The 19286-nt window shown below is 51.2% G+C and overlaps 1 protein-coding gene and 1 non-coding gene across 4 annotated transcripts in view; one reads left to right on the top strand and one right to left on the bottom strand.

Annotated features, from left to right (window-relative positions):
• Positions 1-19286, top strand: part of LOC144116121 (uncharacterized) — a 344387-nt gene that overhangs the window by 44891 nt on the left and 280210 nt on the right. The gene's annotated exons all lie outside the window — the stretch shown is intronic.
• TRNAC-GCA (transfer RNA cysteine (anticodon GCA)) lies at positions 8369-8440 on the bottom strand. Its single transcript has one exon. It is a non-coding gene; the product is annotated as a tRNA-Cys (tRNA).

Consider the following 19286-nt stretch of genomic DNA (forward strand, 5'->3'; position numbering starts at 1 on the left):
AGAATAAAGCACCGACTGAAGCTTTTTTTATACAGTGCAAGGGCCATTGTAAATATGTATATAAAAAACGCCATCAGAAAGCGTCTATAAAACGTGGTTCACGAAAAAACTGCATTAGAGCAATGGAGATTTCGACCCGCCGCGGTGGCTCAGTGGTTAGCGTGCTCGGCTACTGATCCGCAGTTCCCGGGTTCGAACCCGACCGCGGCAGCTGCGTTTTTATGGAGGCAAAACGCTTAGGCGCCCGTGTGCTTTGCGATGTCAGTGCGCGTTAAAGATCCCCAGGTGGTCGAAATTATTCCGGAGCTCTCCACTACGACACCTCTTTCTCTCATTCTTCTTTCAATCCCTCCTTTATCCCTTCCCTTACGGCGCGGCTCATGTGTCCGCCGGTATGAGACAGATACTGCGCCATTTCCTTTCCCCCAAAACCGATTATTATTATTATTATGGCGAAATTATTCCGGAGCCCTCCACTACGGCACCTATTCTTCCTTTCTTCTTTCACTCCCTCCTTTATCCCCTTACGGCGCGGTTCAGGTGTCCAAAGATATATGAGACAGACTCTGCGCCATTTCCTTTCCCCAAAAACCAATTATTATTATTATTTTATTAATACACATAATGATGTGTACTGGCATTTCTTTTTTTCCTGCATTATCGAAATATGCAATAAACTTCCGAGTGATGTGGCGAGCAATTGCAAAAATATTTCATCCAGGTGCCGATATCTTTTGCCACAAATGGTGCGCAAATTTATTCTGTTTCATGATTGTACTTTGTTTGCAGCGTTAATGGAATATATTTGCATTTCTTTCCCTCTCTCTAACGGCGCTCAATGAAGGTTTAACAGTATGGCCACATAAATAAATATGAGAAAAGGGGCTCATGGGGGTTTAACGTCCCAAAGCGACTCAGGCTATGGGGGACGCCGTAGTGAAGGGCTCCGGAAATTTCGACCCCCTGGGAAGGTCCAACCGCAAACACCATACCATACCGTACCGTACCATACCATACCGCACCATACCATAACATAACATAACATACCATACCATACCATACCATACCCTGTCATCGTATTTTATGTTTTTTGGCTGAGACCAGGCTCAAGAGCTGCCATAGTTCCAACCAGTCGCGGTCCAAGAGGGGGGGGGTGGGGGGGGGGGAGGTGGCTGATGCTCTTAGCACATCTTCCCGAAGCCGGAGGACTGATTTTCTTTTGTAAAATGAGCGTCTGCGGAAAGCAATACACTTGCATACCTATATTAAATTATTTGAAGCAAGATCTATATTAAGAAAAGATGCCTATGTCGTTTACTTTTCTCTTACAGCTGCTTTTTGGCTTCGTGACTGGCGCTCTCATTCAAGTTATAATTGTGTAAGATAAATATAAAATGGTTTATATATGAATATTGAACACGTTACTGGCAATATTCAAAGCATGAGTTTGTACGTGAAAGAATACGTGCTCCACGTACGCGTTCGATATTTCCGGTCACAAGGAAGAAAGATAATCCGGTAAAACTTGTTTAATTGACCTAATGGTAAAAGAAAACTTTACAGAAGAGGTTGGAAACACGGCCTTTCCGTTCAGCGTCCCGCACAACCACTGTCCCGATGCCGGGCCGAGTGCTCCCTTTTCTCCTTTCCGGCTCCGTTCCTTTAAAGCGGCGACAGGCAAACGAGCCGCCCGATGACCCCGCAGACCGCCGCCCGGTTCAGGGCCGTTCAGAGAAGGCCGTGGGATCCCCATCCAGGCACCCGCCGCCTGGTCTGCCCGCGCGCACACACATACACGTGCACACACACACACACAGCACTCCCGCCGTCCTGGGTTCGTTGGCCGATAACATCGCGCACCGCACGGCGCCGTCTCAACTCTTTTGTCTCCGACAGAGTTATGGTAAAACATCTGTGTCGTTCACGATTTATTGTTCAACAAAAAACTGCACAAAACTGTAGTACAAATAAAAAGTAAACAAAGAAACTATTGTTGCTATTTTCTTTTTGGTATAAGGAAGTCCATCCAATACCAAAGTCCAAGTCCAATACTAAGTTCATGAACAGTTTGCTGCATTCTGCTGATTACGTGGAATGGCATGGTATGCTATGGTGAGTTAAAGGTCTGAAACTGCAAGCTGGCTATATGATAGACGCCTAAGTACAGGTCTAGGAATTCGCTCCGACCACCATGGGTCTTTTTATGCACTTACATCGCACAGCACTAAGACGTACGTCTTATACATTTCGCCGCCATCGAAATGCGGCCACCGGGGCCGGAATTCGTCCCGCGATCTCGGAGCACAGCGACTGAGCCACCGCAGCAGGCACGTGTTAACACTGTGGGTAAGGTAAGAGAGAGGGAGAGGTAAGGCAAAATTGTGTTGATAACGGTTTTCGAGTTTTTGGTTACGACCTGCTACGACGCTGTTCGTCTGATGAAAGTGGTTGCAAAAGAAAACTGTCAGGCGAAAGCTGGGCAGGAGGTTCCTCAACTTCGGACAGCATTAAAGCACCGCGCCGCAGGCGTATGGTAAACGCCATAACTGTGGAGCGCTCCTTATCGCTCGAGGATCGCAGGATCACGAGAGCGGGGGCTCTGCGAACGCGGACCCCCGTTCAAATGAGCGCCCACGGAGACGCCTTAAAGCGCGGCCAAGGCGCGCCACTAGGGCGGTTATTGAGGACGCGGAGCGGGAGGTGGGGATGGGGGGGGGGCGCATTCGTGCAGCGCAGTGTGGCTACGTAGCGCTGGCCGACGATAGGAGGAGACACGAGCAAGCAGCTCTCTGCAACGCTTGGTTCGAGCAGCCAACGTGCGTCTTTTCCCCGAAACACCGTGAAAAGCGACAGCGCCAGCTCTGCAGTTCTGGGCGCCTAATTTTAGCGGCTACTGGCCGTTCCTCGTAGAGTACTTACGCAGGAGCAGGGCTTCGCAGTGCTGCGCGGATTTGGCGCAGACGGCGAAAGTTGCGTAACACCGCGCGCTGGAGGAAGCTGCGTGCATGGCACGCACTAGACACCGGTCTCCTGCTGGTTCCATGGGACGCCGGGAGAGAGCGCGCGCATTTAATCGCCGCTTCGAAGGTACACCGTGGTCCCGCTGTGCGCTGAGGCTTGCATTACGTGATCGGAGGAAAGCGGCGAGTGTGCGGGCAGCATTCGCTGACATCGCGGGCGAAATTTGTAGCCTAACGGGGTCATTCAGAATTGCCCATCTAATGAATTGGCGCTGGTTTGAAATAACAAAAAAAAAGAACAGTAATAAAACATGACCCCTTATTTGCAGATTGGGAGAGCGAATGCCGAAGCTAAAAATAGGCTGCGCACACGTGACAAAGTCTGGGCTTGGTGCGTGAGTGGTCGTTGGACTCCTCAGATCTGAACAGCATGACGCTTGACGACAACGTTCTGCAACAAGCTACAAAGGCCGCAGATATCTCTTAAACGATCTAGGTAACCCGATTCCGTGGGTTGTCAAGTTTCATGAACGTCGGTACTCTCTTGGCGAGTAGGCGGTCGGCGAATCAGCAGCTGTGAGTTCAAGACAATGATTATACGTGCAGCACTTTCTGGCAGTTGCGAGTCGAGTACAGTAATAAAAGAATTATATCCGTACTGACCATCCGAAAGTCTTGCAAAACTGCATGCGCGTACTTGCAGCGCACTGAGGTCAAGGCGTTGCCAAGCTTACCTAAGTGACCTGTGGACGATGATGCGCAGGATATCATATAAGGATAAAATAGCGAGAAAACAAAACATAGACGGCAAGCAATTAGTAATTACGCGCTGAAATTACTGCCAGTCGGCAGAGACAACAATCGACTGACCTCGGCGTGAGAGCAACTCGGTCCGGATTCGCTGACGCTGTAAAAAAAGAAAAAAAAACAATGCTGGGGTCGGCGGCGAGTATTCGGTTCGTTTGATGTTACTTCACATTCATAATTTTGCGTTAGCGGCTGCAGCGCCCTTGTCTCAAAAGCCACTCGAGGTCCGGACTGATATGGCAGTGAGCCAACGAGTGAGCTCTAGCTTGCACAAGATAGCAGGCTATGTGCCCGGACGCGGCGGCTACACTTGTTCGAAAGCGCAGTGTACAAGCGCACACGTACCCAGATTTCAGTGCAAATTAAAGAAATGCTAGTAGTCGAAACTGATCCAGATGCATCCATGTACAGGATATCATGGCCCGACTTTGACGCGTATGGGCAGCGCGAACAGCCGGTGGTAGCCCCCCCCCCCCTGGAGTACTCGCTTGTCCAAGGTCGTTACTGCGGCACGTTGATTGATTGATTGATTGATTGATTGAATGAATGAATGAATGAATGAATGATTGAATTTTAAGTTCCAATACAGCACTTTGGGATACGATCAATACCGGAGTAGAGGGCCGGAGATTAATTAAGACTCCGTGAAGCTCTTTACCGCGACCCAAGTTTTGGTATCCGGCCTTCCTGCAATTCGCCGCCATGGAAATACGGCCTTCGGGAAAGTAAATATGCAGCACACCTTTCTTCTGTGTTTTTTTCTGTTCATATAGTAAGAGAGAGAGTAAGGAGGCAGTGCTGTTACCGAGGCAGTGAGGGGTGGCTTAAACAAAGTAGGCATTAGTAGAAAATGGTTTCAAATGAATTCTCTCAAAACACCGTCAATAGACGTACCTTCGGTATTTGCGCCTTGCGCAGCTTGCCGTATACCTCCCAGGATTCACAAGCCGCCATGGTGGCTCAGTGGTTATGGCGCGTGGCTGCTGACCCGAAAGACGCGGAATCGATTCCGGCCGCGGCGGTCGAATTTCGATGGAGGCGATAGAGTCCCGTGCAGTGTGCGATGTCAGTGCACGTTAAAGAACCCCAGGTGGTCGAAATTTCCGGAGTCCTTCACTACGGCGTACCTCACAGCCTGAGTCGCTTTGGGACGTTAAACACCCATAAACTATAAACAAAACTACGAGGTTTCATTTCTCGCGCCGGGGGAACGTTTCAGCAGCAAGTTACGCTTGGTTTCTTTTTTCGAGCTAGTTTTCAGGTGGAAATTGTTTTCCCTAGCATGCTGGGAACATTAGGCTGTGCGACGGGTCTCGAGCGTTTCGCCCTTCCCCCGTCAAAACGCGGCCGCCTAAGTGGCCGGCATCCGAGAGCCCGCGTCCTCGAATCAGGCGGCCCGACGCCCTGCATACAACGCGGGCTATGCAATGGCGGGCATGCGAATGAAGTGACCGGCGCGTTGGCGTTCTCCAGAGGCCGCTCGCTCGCCCCTCTGGCCGGCACGCGCAGCTATGCGTTTACCGATAGACCTGGACGACCTTGCCGGTAGCCGCGGCAAGAGAGGCGGCCAGGGAAAAGGGAGAGGAAAAAAAAACGCCAAGTGGAAAACACACGACGCGGGCTCCAAGGGTGTCTACCGCCGAAGGTGAACGGCTTTCCGCGGTCACGGAGCGGCTGACGTCGCTGCAGTTGCTGGCGGCTGGCTTGCGCGCAGCACCGTCCGATCACGGTTGCGGGTCGAGGAGCGATTGGGCCCGCTTCGCGAACGGGACAGTGCGACGCTTGTCAAAGCATTCTGACCACTTGCCCGCTGTGGCGCATGCAGCGTATATAAGTCACAGGGTGAGACAGAGGGAAGGGTGCCGCGCCCGATATGAGTTTCACTTTTTTTATCGGGGCAGGCGATCAACTGGGGCAACGTGTCGCGAAGTTTCTTGAGCGTTGGAAGCGCTCGCGACTTTCCCGTCCGATTTACCGCCATGGCGCGGGTAAATCGGGAAACCGCCTCTTCAGGGTATTGGCAACATCTGCTACTCGACTGCGCCCTTAGCATTCTTCAATAAAACTTTAAATGCTTTTATTTTCCTTGTCGCGAAAAATCACCAGTGTTTCTTTTGAAGCATTGCATACAAGCGGTTGCATTACAAGCAGGGGTGTAGGTGCACCTCGGGCCCACTGCTTTTCCACACGCTCAGCATCAAAGCACGGGGTATCTACGACAGAGACAAGAAAGTGCATTTGATAGGCCCTTTCTTGCTCCCAAAGAGTGCGACTCATCAGGAAAGATCCGTACCTGCTGACACAGTTAACAATCGTGCCTCTGAATTTTTCTGCACCTGGCTCATCATAAAAATGGCGTCTTGCTCGAGATCGCACTGAAAATCGTCTACACGGCGCAGTTGTTCACATGGGGCTGCGACTGACGAAGCCCAATGTGAAGGCCCTGACGAACGCGGCCTAGGCACGCTGCCTTTACAACTAAGCACCCGCTGTAGAGGCGTGCTTTTACCTCCCCTGCCGTAAGCATTATTCCCAGGCAGCGTTCAAATAACATGCCGCATTTCTGAGTAGCATAGCCACCAAGGTTACAGCACGAGGAAATGATTGCTGCGAGCAGCGGTGAGGTTGCCCTGACAATCACCCTGCAGCAACCACATCAACGGTACTAACGAGAGCAACCACCTAGAATAAAAAAAAAAAGCGTGAAGCGAGTTGTCGTATTAGCGGCCAACTCAGCTTAGCCTACGCAAACTGAGTTGGCCAAAAACGCAGCACACCGTCTAACTACAGTTGCGGACAGCGTGTCATTTTCTCTACGCGGCCACCCTGAAGACTGTAGGCAGTGAGGATTTTTGGCCGTGGACATACGGGTCAGACTTGGAAAAACAAAATAAAGCTTGGTATCATAACAGAAGCATAAGAGGAAACTATTAAAGGAGTATAGACACCTAACTTTTGGGTGCGTGTTTTCTTCTTTGTAATGATGCGTCAGGCATTATTTATTATACACGGATTACCGCCGGGTATTCTCCTACGACCGCTAAATAATTTAAAATCGCATTTCTTTCCCGTGCTGTTTCGGTTTCTGTTCAACGGCCGCATGAGGACTGCGACGTCATCGTATACTTACAGGTCACGTGAGAGATGAAAAAAACTACAATAACAATCGCCGATTCCACATTCGTTGTCATTTTGGCTCTTGAGGAAGGCTGCCTTCAGCACCGCAGTACATTAAAACGACGAAGCAGAGATTTTATGGACGTTTTTCCATGCCTCACGTGACGCAAAAGCACACTCTGATTGCACAGTCATCGTTCGCCTGTTGAAACCGAAACAGCATGACAGAAAAAAAAATTGATTATAAATTATTTAGCGGTCGTAGACGGATATCACATGGTGATTCATGCGTAGTAGTGTCTTCCGCATCATTATACATAAGAAAACATGCCACCAAAATTAGCTGTCTATACTCCTTTAGGCATGATCATATAAAAACAAAATACGAGGGCAGATCTCTGAACACACGAAATAAAGTTATCGATTGTTGACATCGCAGCAATTACGAGTCATATCCAGCATTCTTGAACAAAAATTTTGAGTATTAGAAAATTGTAAGGCAATGTTATGGAAATATCGGAGGTAATGGTTCGTCCTTCCGATGTGTAGCAAAATCTTTCTCTTAAATTTCTTCCATCGCTTCCATCGAGCAGTTAAGACTGCCATAGAAAACTAATAAGGAACGCTATTGACCGTAGAAAAAAAACGTTATAATAGCAAAAAAATGAAAGCCTATCGACGGAAGATCTGCCGATATATTGATTGTTTAGTGAAATATTAAAATATATATCATAAAAAATGCGTTGATAAAATCTTTCCGGTTCAAAAATGCTCTTCTCCAGAATTGTTGAGCACGGTTCACAATGACGGCAATATTCACCCTGTTGCTGGTACCATAGCATGGTTGGCAACTTCTACATTGCACACATATGCATTCAGGTTCTTGTTTACACCACTTGCGAAGAATTTAGTTGCGGTCACTGCTTTAAAGCTAATCTCATTTGCAGTAATATAGTGCTCATGCTCATTGAAACCTACTTGCTCGAGTCCTCGTCCTTGTATGGAACGCAAAAATCTGTTTTCATCGAGAAGCTTATTACGGCATAAACGCATTTTCAAGCTTCGTGCCTTGCTTTTCAAGTACATCTGACTGGAAGAGCAGCGCCCAGCCCCGCGTGGCCCATAGCAACACGGAGGCGGCGGCTTCTCAGTACTCGTCTTAAGCTCCGACCGCTGAGAGAATGCAAGGTGTGGGAGTTCGCACATTTACAGGGTAATTATCACGAATCAGCGTTGGACATTTCGCCTTTATTTCTTTATTTTAGTGGCGAAAAAAAAAGGAATTCAGATTTTCAAACGCCTTCCTGTAAGGAACTTCGAAAGCTTCGAGACATGCAGCATTGGCTTTGGTTATGCGGGGGGGGGGGGGGGGGGGGGGGGGATGACATGAACAAAAGCAACATGCCGCATCATTTCCATAGCCAGTGTAGCCGCTTCGGAAATAAAAATAAAAAAACAAACGCCGCACTTATTATGCGAGCGCGAGGGGGCACCCGGATTTGAACCGGGGACCTCTCGATCTGCAGTCGAATGCTCTACCACTGAGCTATACCCCCGGACAGGAAGACTGCCAGCTGAGCTGCTGTTATCGATACTTGCTGACGCCCTCGTAAAGGGATTGTGCCGCAGTCGTGGAGAGCGTCTGCTTTGCACGCCTTGTGCCAGATTTTTTTTTTTCTCGCGTAGCAGCTCGCGAACGTGCGCAGCATTGCAACGGTCTTCGTCTGGGCGGCGTGATTTCCGCTTTTAGCTCTGGGCTGCCGCGAGTCCTATTTGAGTCGTTGCTAAGTTTTTTGGCGCAATGCTGCTACTTTTTAGGACGTCCAAGTCACCTTGAAGTTAAGGCCGCAGGGCAATCAATACGACGATGAACGATTAACGATATCGCCGTATCAGTGCCACAATGAGGGATCCTTGTACGCTGGAGGACAAGGTGTGCTCTGGGCGTTTGTTCGGCTCTTCCTATTTTTGAGTAACGTGTCCAGTCTATGAAGTAACATTGAAGTACTGTCTCGACGCTGTTGCCTGCACCGTATGATTCGTTTCTTCGCGCCTTCGTGAGCGACACTCGTAACTCGTAACCGATTTTGATGCGCTAACGCTCGTGCAGTGACCCTTGATATGCTTGGGTATCGGGACCGAGGTCTTCACCGCATGACGATGAACTCTGCAGACGACGGAGGGAAGCCTTCAGGAGGGTTGGTAAACTTGAAGGTTTATTTACATATTTACAAGAGAAGCAGGGAGACCAAAAGTCAGAGATGAAGTGCCGTGAAACCAGCCAAATCGCGGCTTAAATACAGTGGATATTCCCTAGGCACCTAGCTAGGGAAACCGGTGGCTGATCAAGCGTCCAATGGGCAGACACACTCTTCATAGTCTCTTCCCTAACCCCGTGACTGCTCCGCCCCCACAAACACGTGCACAGGCGATAAGGAATCCTGGCGCCTTGAGGTCCTGGAATGCTGTTTCCAACCGGTTGACCATGTGCATAAGGTTGTTGGTTTAGCAGGCGGTGATCTCCTCCGTAGGAAAGAGGCGTTCTGGAATGTGGTTTCCGACGGGTTGACCATGTGCATAAGGTCGTTGGCTTTGTAGGCGGTGATCCCCTCCGTGGAAAGATGCGTCCTGACGGCCCCGGGCATTCCAGAGGGTATGATGAATCAGCCGTGACCGCCCCCGCTTTGTCTGACCGCGCAAGTGCAAGCGAGCGAGGCGGGTCCGGCGCCTTTGTTCGAGTCTTTCTGCCGGTCCACGTGAGGGCGCAGTTCGGGAGAAACGCCGCATTCCATACTCCGGACGAAGGGATGAGAGGCCTTTCGTCATAGCTCACCGTCGCCAGGAGCAGTTCCTAATCCTCTTCTCAGGACGACAGCACCTTTGGTCAAACATAGTTCGATGGCGCCTGCCGGGCTCGTCTGTTCCCGCTGTCGGGGCCTCCGATCACAACAATCCGTCCGTCGCCAAGAAGACGCCATGAAGTGGTTGCAGCTGGTCGGTGCACCACGAATGGGCGTCAGAGTCCCAGTCGGCCTCGTAGTAGTCAGTCCACTTGACCTGCACAGCTGGCAAGGGTCCTCAACGGAGCATTAGCGATCAGATCTGAGCTCAGCCCCTACCTCCGGCTAGGCAGCACGCGGCCAGCCTCAGAACATTGCCAGGTCTTTAATACAGAGCAATATGGCTGCAAATTTTGGATGACTTAACCCTCGCCAACAGCTCACGCCCGGAAGTCTGCTGAACCAAAACTAGTTCCTCTTTGTTTTTCCTTTTTTCGCAAAAGACATGCGTCTGAAATTTGGTAAGAAACTTTTTTTTTTCGGCAATGAGGTAGGTACGGAGAAGCAAGGAAAAAAAACAAAACAAAAACCAAAAATGATACGGTAGCTTTTCTCGAGCATTAGGGCATTTTACGCCAGATTATGCAGGAAAGCTACGACTGAGACCGTCGGCATTCCCGTTTTCCCGCCCTTTTCGGTAGCGGTAGCCCGACTGAGTCACTGGTAGAGGACCGACTACGTCCACCACCAAACGACGGAAGGGCTCGCTAATCACGGGCACTAGCTTCATCGGAGTCTTCCTTAAATCCCCCGGCTTTCCGACACGCTGGCAGGTGTCGCAGGACTTTACAAACTGCTTGACATCCCTGGAGCAGCCAGGCCAATAAAATTCCTGTAGAAGCCTAGCTTTAGTTTTCTTCACTCCAAGGTGGCGAGACCAACCCCCACCATGGCACAATTTAAGGATGCCTGCGCGGTATTTCTGCGGCACCACGAGCTGATCGAATTGGACCCCCATTGAGTCCTTGTACTCGGCGTTGCATCTGTTCCTGCTGCGAGCCTCTCCGCTCGTCTCAGAAGCATCGCCTCCTGGGTTTGCCCCAGCCTGACCCGTCATGGGAGAGCCTTCGTTCGTCCTACGATTCAGCCGACCTCCTTTTTTGGTGTCCCCTGGTCTCGTTTCAATTCCCCTCAGGTAGTGTTTGTGCAAAGATTACTTCAGCCTTTAGATGTAAACATTTATGATATCCTTCCTGCGCTTCGGAATGGGCCCACTATCCACATTGTTTTCGACGACATATTCCCAAAAAATGCAAACCTTTTGCCACCGAGTATTCTAAATGGTCTTCTAGAAGATCATCTGAGGACCCTACCAACAGATATAGCAATAGCCACTGATGCATCGCAATGCAATGAAAAAGCAGGTGTGGGAATATTTTGCTCGCATTTAGACTGGTCCTTTTCTCTGCGCCTTCCAGATTTCACCCCTATTTTTCAAGCAGAGTTTCTAGCAGTTTTACTTGCTCTACGCAAGCTAGACCCCTCTATTACAGCAGTTGCAGTAATTACTGATTCTTTATCTTTGTGTTCGTCCCTCGCTGCACAGCTTGACGGTCCCATTTTATCAACTTTCTTATCCCTACTTCCTCCGCATTTGAGCCTTGTTCATTTAGTATGGGTTCCCGGCCACAGCAGTGTGACAGTAAATGAGATTGCTGATAATCTCGCAAAGGCTTCCCTCAGCGGCCCCGTGTTGCCAATCATCCCGGCTACAGCCTACATTACAGCATCTAGATTTCGGCGACGTGCGTTTTTAAGCACGCAAGACACATAACTTTTAACATCGGCGGATTATGAGCACCTTAAATATTATTGGAACAGGAAAATTTGTTGCTCTCGGCAGCTTGAAGTATCACTGACGAGGCTACGCTGCCGCATCCCCCCTCTAAATTTTTATTTACACAAGTCGGGTTTGGCGCTCTCTCCCCTTTGTACATTTTGCCGTGAGCCAGAATCTATTGAACATTTTTGGCTGTATTGTCGCCGATTCAACTAACTGAGAAAAAGGTTGCTGGAGGAGCCCTTGCAGCATCTTGGGCTTAGTTTGAGCAGCCCGCTCTTGCTATCATTTGGCGCCACCACATTTGGGTTCAGCCACAGATCTGTTTGCACCGCTGTTCAAAATTTCCTGATAGAATCTCACCGACTGCCTTGCTAAGTGTTCCAACCTTTTCTTTTCTATCAATTATTACATTTTGACTAAATCATTAATATTTAATCACTCTCTTTATTATTATTCTTAAAATTTTAAAATCAGAACACTCATCCCTTTTCTGTTCATGACGAAAAATTCACCGGTGTTGCGCTCCCACGTGCTTTTCCTTTTTGTTAACTGCGTTCAGGTGAATAGCCACCCGATTCTTGGCCGATCCCCCAGTGTGGGTATGTGCCATCTTTTGATAGGCTAACAACAACAACTACTTCAGCTGCAATCTCGCGAGCCTTCGCACGAGTGAGCGCCTGGACGGTTCGATCGCCGAAACTACTACCCTCTTCTTGGAGCATCTGCTCCGACCGATTTGAAAAGAGGTACGGAAATTTTTCCGGCAGATTCGGTGATACCGCTGCCTCCGTTTCCAGAACGCCAAACGGGCCCTCTATTCTAACTCGTGCGATCGGCAAGCACGCGCTATTCTCTTCGGCCGCCTGCCTAATCCCTGCACATTCCCCAGTAAAATCAGCTGCGTTCACGTACGTGGGGTGGATTACGTCCATGATGGCCGCGGAGTCCCTCAGAACCCGGCACGATTTTCCATTAACCTGCATGTCTTTCAGGTATGGCTCTAGCAGGCGCATGTTCTCATCGCCCGCCTCCACCAAGGAGAGAACGATTTCCTGCTTCCTGCAAGCGTGGGCGAAGTGACCGGGCTCGTGACAACGGAAACACACTGGTTTCTTATCTGGCTTCAAAAGCCTTATCCCTCTCTTTTTCGGTCGCCCCCTTTGTGGGGTTGCTTGATTCTGCTTTGTGGCCCTCGTTCCGCTCCCAGTTGCTGCTTGCTGCCCCTTCTGTCTGGATCCGTGGAAATTTTGTTTCTACTTTGGGGCTTACGGGGGCACGCGCACCCTCTGCTACGCGCTTGGCATAGAACTCTTCGGCCAGCTCTGCTGCACTTTCTAGGGTTTTATTTCCCGGCCTGTCCTGCACCCACACGCGCATTTCTTCCCTCAAAGAGCCAAAAAATTGCTCCAGGCAGATCACCTCTATTACTTTATCGTGAGTTCCGTAAGCCTTTTCTCCCTTTAGCCATTCCTTCAGGTCTGCCTTAAGGTTATACGCAAAATCCGGAAATGTCTGATTAGGCTGTTTTCTGGCTTCCCTGAAGCGGCGCCGAAAGGCCTCTGCGGACAGGCGATACTTTTTTAGGAGTGCTGCCTTTACTTTAGTATAGTCTGCCGCCTCTTCTTTTGCCAGACGAGCGAGTACTTGGGCCGCCTCACATGGAAGAATGGTCAGAAGTTTCTGCGGCCAAGACTAGGTCGGGAACTCGCAATTTTCACATGCCCACTCAAAGTTCACGAGAAAGAGCCCTATGTCCTCTCCAAGTTTGTACGGTTGCAAGAGGTCCTTTATTTTTATTTTTGATGATGTCTGGCTTGCCACTGTGTTCGGCACCTCTAGCCTAGTGCGTTCTGCCTGTGCGGCCTGAGCTATCTGTAGATCGAACCGTTTTTTCTCGATCTCTCTTTCATGCTCTTCGCGCTTCCTTTCGTGCTCCCTTTCCTGCTCTTCGCGCTTCCTTTCGTGCTCCCTTTCCTGCTCTTCGCGCTTTTTTTGATCATCCTCTCGCTTCTTTTGTTCCCTTTCCTTCTCCAACTCCTCCTCAATTAGCTCCCAACATTCTACTATCTCCTCCTCGTCCGCACCGAAATCCTCAATTGCCCTAATCAATTCAGGTTTCCTACGGATCGACCCACAATCAATGCCCAATTCCCCGCATACGTGACCTAGGTCTGGTTTGCGCAGCTTCTTCCAGTCCATGACAATTTAAGCAACGGCAAGTCTCTACTCACGTGGTCAGAGGAGCCCCGGCTGCTTCTTATACCAACCTTCGATTACCTAGGCTAACAATCTTCCAAAGTTGTAAAACCTGGCAATGATCCAAGAGAAAGACCGCGCACTTACCATACCAGAGTCAGGACCAGGCGCAGACCATCCCACCGCTGCCAACCAGTTGATATGCTTGGGTATCGGGACCGAGGTCTTCACCGCATGACGATGAACTCTGCAGACGACGGAGGAAGCCTTCAGGAGGGTTGGTAAACTTGAAGGTTTATACCCCTGTCACACGGGACTTCTTCTCGGCCTTTGCCGTAAAGTTGTCTTATTGCACTAAAGGAGGAAAACCGAAAAGGAGCAGCGACGCTGCTATACGGCAAATCCAAAGGAGCTAGAACGCGGCCTCCGTGAATGCCCAAAGTCACCGCTGTGTGTGAAGCGGCGCTAGTAACATTATGAAATTAAAGCAGACGGTAGCACTTCAGCTAAGAGTGCATTCGTTTATATTGGAAAAAGTAGCTATCACGATAATAAACGAGCGTTCTGACGGTGAGAAACGGATATTTTGAAACAAAGTTTCTTTTTTTTTTCATCGTTCTGGGTCCGACCACGGTAGGCGCACTTTTCCGTTCGGCTCCTCGTTGTGTTCGAGAAGCTTGCTTTGTTGCTTGTGTCTTTGTGCACACAAGCAAACTCAAAACACGCACTAAACAAAGAGCGAAAGAAGAAAAAACAGCAAAGCGAGATGCGCAAACACGTGTGTGTCGATGCGGCTGCTGAAAAGCGTTCAAGTCCTTTCTTAGCAGTGTGGATGTCTTTAGTCATAGCCTCCTCTACGGTTAAGTGCACTGTAACGCAAAATTAACCATTGAATAAGATAAATTAGATATTTTTTATGGTTTCAAAACTAAAAATTGCGTCAATTTTTTATTCTTTGAGCTCGCTAGCTGGCGCTGCCGTCTGGGTTGCTCCTTTAAGCAACTTTAAGGCCGCTGACGGCCGCCTTTATTGCTACGGGACTTTATCGCAAAGGTCTCGACGCTTTGCCGTGTAGATGCGCGTCACCCGCCTTTGGGGCAAAGGACCTTAATTTCTAAGGCCTTACAAGTGCCCGTGTGACAGGGGTATTATTTACATATTTACAAGAGAAGTAGGGAGACCAAAAGTCAGAGATGAAGTGCCGTGAAACCAGCCAAATCGCGGCATAAATACAGTGGATATTCCCTAGGCACCTAGATTGGGAAACCGGTGGCTGATCAAGCGTCCAATGGGCAGACACATTCTTCATAGTCTCTTCCCTAACCCCGTGACCGCTCCGCCCTCACAAACACGTGCACAGGCGATAAGGAATCCTGGCGCCTTGAGGTCCTGGAATCCTGTTCCCGACCGGTTGACCATGTGCATAAGGTCGTTGGCTTAGCAGGCGGTGATCTCCTCCGTGGGAAAGAGGCGTTCTGGAATGTGGTTTCCGACGGGTTGACCATGTGCATAAGGTCGTTGGCTTTGTAGGCGGTGATCCCCTCCGTGGAAAGATGCGTCCTGACGGCCCCGGGCATTCCAGAGGGTAAGATGAATCAGCCGTGTCCGCGCCCGCTTTGTCTGGCCGCGCAAGTGCAAGCGAGCGAGGCGGGTCCGGCGCCTTTGTTCGGGTCTTTCTGCCGGTCCACGTGAGGGCGCAGTTCGGTAGAAACGCCGCATTCCATACTCCGGACGAAGGGATGAGAGGCCTTTCGTCATAGCTCACCGTCGCCAGGAGCCGTTCCTAATCCTCTTCTCAGAACGACAGCACCTTTGGTCAAACATAGTTCGATGGCGCCTGCCGGGCTCGTCTGTTCCCGCTGTCGGGGCCTCCGATCACAACACCCTGTACTGACACTTCGGCGCACGTCGCACATTTTGCCTTGGTGTCCTCATATGAAGACGAACAAACAATATTTGTCTTTGAAGTTTTATATTCTTGAAAGTCACTGAAATCAGCGCTGAAATTGGTGCCTAAAGCCCTTTCATAGACATGGGCTTCAGTTTTCACACTTTCGCGCCTTCCTGTGTGATTCAAAAAGAGGGGGAAGATGACGAACGTCTCAAATCAAGGACGCCATGGACGAGGTGTGACCTGTCGTTTTTCGTTCCTTAACTGTTAAAATTATCACCGTGTTCAAGCGTACCGGTAATTTTTTACATTTTTTTATTTATCGACGGTAATGACCTTACTAAAATCGTTTCGGCTGAACGACAGTACTAAATGTAGTGCACCATTATTTCCATGTCCTCATATGACAACGTCAAGCCGCCGCGGTGGCTCAGTGGTTATGGCGCTGGGCTACTGACCCGAAAGGCGCGGGTTCGATCCCGGCCGCGGCGGTCGAAATTCGATGGAGGCGAAATTCTAGAGGCCCGTGTACTGTGCGACGTCAGTGCACGTTAAAGAACCCCTGGTGGTCGAAATTTCTGGAACCCTTTACTACGGCGTCCCTCATAGCCTGAGTCGCTTTGGGACGTTAAATCGCCATAAACCATAAGCCATATGAGGACGTCACGGCTTCGTGGTTAGAGTGCCGCCAAATGAAGCTAGAAAAGGCTTTCTCATATGATTTGTTTAGCTTGTTATTTAAAGCGGTTAAATTGCACCTGGGATCTTTTTCTGCACTTAGAAACGTCCTGATGTACGTTAGAGGAAGTGACAGAGGCATAAAATGCAGAATTAGCAGGTAGTGTACAGATAGACAAAAGATTCGATTCGATTTCATAGGGTTTAACGTCCCAAAGAGACTAAGGCTAGGAGGGACTCTGCAGTGGAGGGCTCCGATAATTTCGACCGCCTGGGGTTCTTAAACGTGCACTGACATCGGCGCAGTGCAAGGACCTGAAGCACTTCGGCTCCATCATTGAAATGCGACTGCCGCGGCCGGGACCAAACCCGCGTCTTTCGGGTCAGCAGCCGAACACTATAACCACTAAAACGCCGCAGCGGCTTTGACAGAAAGAGAAGAAGGAGTAAAGGAAAACCAAAATTTGTGGCAGAAGTAAAGTAGAAGAACGAAAAGTCTGAGTTTCCTCTAATTCACGCGAGCGTGCTGGACACATCTGCAACAATGAGCTGTATCTGCCAACGAAGAAGCAGCGGAAGGCGACCATGTTCCTCACTAAACCCACGGTAGAACCCAAGATTTCTGGGTGGTCAACGGTCTAGATCTTCGGTACCACCGAATCGGCCTCTGATTGTTTTTTTTTTTTGTTTTTTGCGGTCGAGAAGCGGAAATAGTGCAAGCTAGATGGCTGTATTGGGTCTCTCAGGATCAATAGAAAGAAAGAATATACAGGCCCGTGCTTAAATAACTGAAAACAAAACTCTTTCAATGCATTTAATGAGCGCTAATGACCGCCGTCACCTTTAGTTGTGCTCTGGTTAACCAAGGCATCATTTTTTCGCACGAAGATATTTGTACGCCAATGGGCATGGGTATTGTACGCCAATGGGCATCGCTGGTGCAGTATGCATGAAATTTGAGCGATTAGTGCTTTTCTTTTTTCGCAAGCGGTGCATATTGATACGGGAATAAAAGAAGAGGCGGAGAGCGAGCGCGAGCGGCGAGCGCGCGGCCCTAGCACGAGGGAGATAGAACGAGAAAGCTTGGCCGCCGCCGGTCGTGCTTCGCCGGCTCTCCTCCGTACTGCTGCTATATTTCTCTGGGCGGGCCCGTGGCCACCCCGTGGCATCCCACACCGTAACATTTTGGTGGCAGCGGTGGGATCATGCCGCTCACCCGCTCCCGGAATCAAGCACCCGACGTGCCAGACGACAGGAGTCCACCACCAGCCGATAGCGCCGACGACGCGGCGGCCGGCGCCGCTAGACCTAGGCGCTCGGAGGGGCTCGGCTCTTCGCAGCAGCCGGACGCCGGTGTTGAGCGCCTCCTGGATACAGTCACCCAACGGATGGACGCATGGGAGGCCCGTCTGACTGCCCAGGCTGGGGAGATGGAAGCTCTCCGGCGCGAACTCCGTCGCCTGGTGCCAGCCGAGCCGAGCACAGGTCAGGTGCCTTTGGGTGTCCCCGCCGCCGCTGTTTACGGCTCTGCCGTCGCTGGGCCTGCGGTCGTGGCCGCCAATGGCGTGCTCGGCGCGGGTGCGTCCTCGCCGCAGTGTTCGTTGGACGTTGTGGAATTGCCCACATTTGACGGCACCATCTCGTGGGATGCTTACCGCATCCAGCTGGACGGTATTGCGGCGGCGAGAGGCTGGGACGAGCAAATGAAGGCATGGATGCTCGTTGCAAAACTGAGGGGCCGCGCCACCGAGCTGCTGCAGAACGTGCCGCCCGACCAGCTGGGCTCTTACACTGTTCTGGCGGGCCTCCTCGCCGACCACTATGGTGCCTCAGGTCAACCCCGTGTACAGTACCACCGCCTGCGAGCCCGCCGTCAAGAGCCCGGGGAGACGTACCAGGACCTCGCCGCCGCCATTGAGCGCCTGGCTCTGCAGTCGCTGCCGGGAGCGCCTCAGAACGCCGTGGCCCTGGTCGGCACCGAGGCGTTTGTCGACGCCATCCGACTCCCCGAGGTGCAGCGCTTGGTCCGCTCTGGCCGTCCTGATTCAGTCCGCGCCGCCATGGCGCTCGCCATCGAGGCGGAATTGACTTTGCTGGCCACGCGGGGGTCGCCACCGTCTGCCGAGCGCAGCGTCCGGGTGCAGGCTCCTCGGTCCGCAGCCCCAACTGCGGCCTCTATCCGACGCCTGCGTAACGACGTCCGCATGACCTGCTTCCGCTGCGGCCTGCGGGGACACTACGCGAGGGACTGTGCCGGCCCTCCAACGTCGGGAAACGATTTGGCGGAACTCCGGGGGCACCGTTCCGCCGTAAAGTCCGTCCCCACACTCCTTCGTTCTCCGCGTCCCCTCCTTTCGTCGGCTCCGATTACCACTGATGCTCCTTACGTGCTCGTCGACGTCGCCCTGCTTGACCGGCACGTAAAGGCCTTGGTTGACACTGGAGCGGCTGTCAATGTACTGCACAAATCGTTTGTTGCTAACGCGCCCCACCTGCTTCTGCCAGCCGCCAAAACCCGGCTCTTAGCTTTTAACGGCACCCCTGTGGAGCAAGTCGGACGTGTCGTCGTCAACCTGACAGCACTCGGAAATACCATCTCCACCGAGTTTGTTGCCGCAGACAGCCCTATTTGGCCAGTGGTCCTCGGGTGCGGGTGGTGCCAGCAAGCCGGAGTCGTCCTTAATTTTACTAGAACCAAACCACGGGTGAGCCGAACTCTCTGTGGGCCGGGCTGGCTTAGCCGGGTTTCCAGCCTCGGTGTCGCCCTGTGGCAGTCCCTGGTGTCGGCGGCCAAGCGTGCCTCAGCATCTCTGCGTGACCTCGCGACGAAGTGGCCGTGTCGAGTCAAGCCGTTCGACGTCACTACCGTGACTGTGGCGTCCGCCGTGACCCTGCCACCGGGTGCGGCAACGTGGGTGTATGCCAAACTTGACAGTCCGGTCACAGCAGACGTGCTGTTCGAACCCATCCGGTGTTCAGCTCCAGCCCGTCAGATGACCTCCCCTCGAAGCCTT

The sequence above is a fragment of the Amblyomma americanum genome, chromosome 1, assembly GCF_052857255.1.
Source record: "Amblyomma americanum isolate KBUSLIRL-KWMA chromosome 1, ASM5285725v1, whole genome shotgun sequence".
In the NCBI taxonomy this organism is placed as follows: Eukaryota; Metazoa; Arthropoda; class Arachnida; order Ixodida; family Ixodidae; genus Amblyomma; species Amblyomma americanum.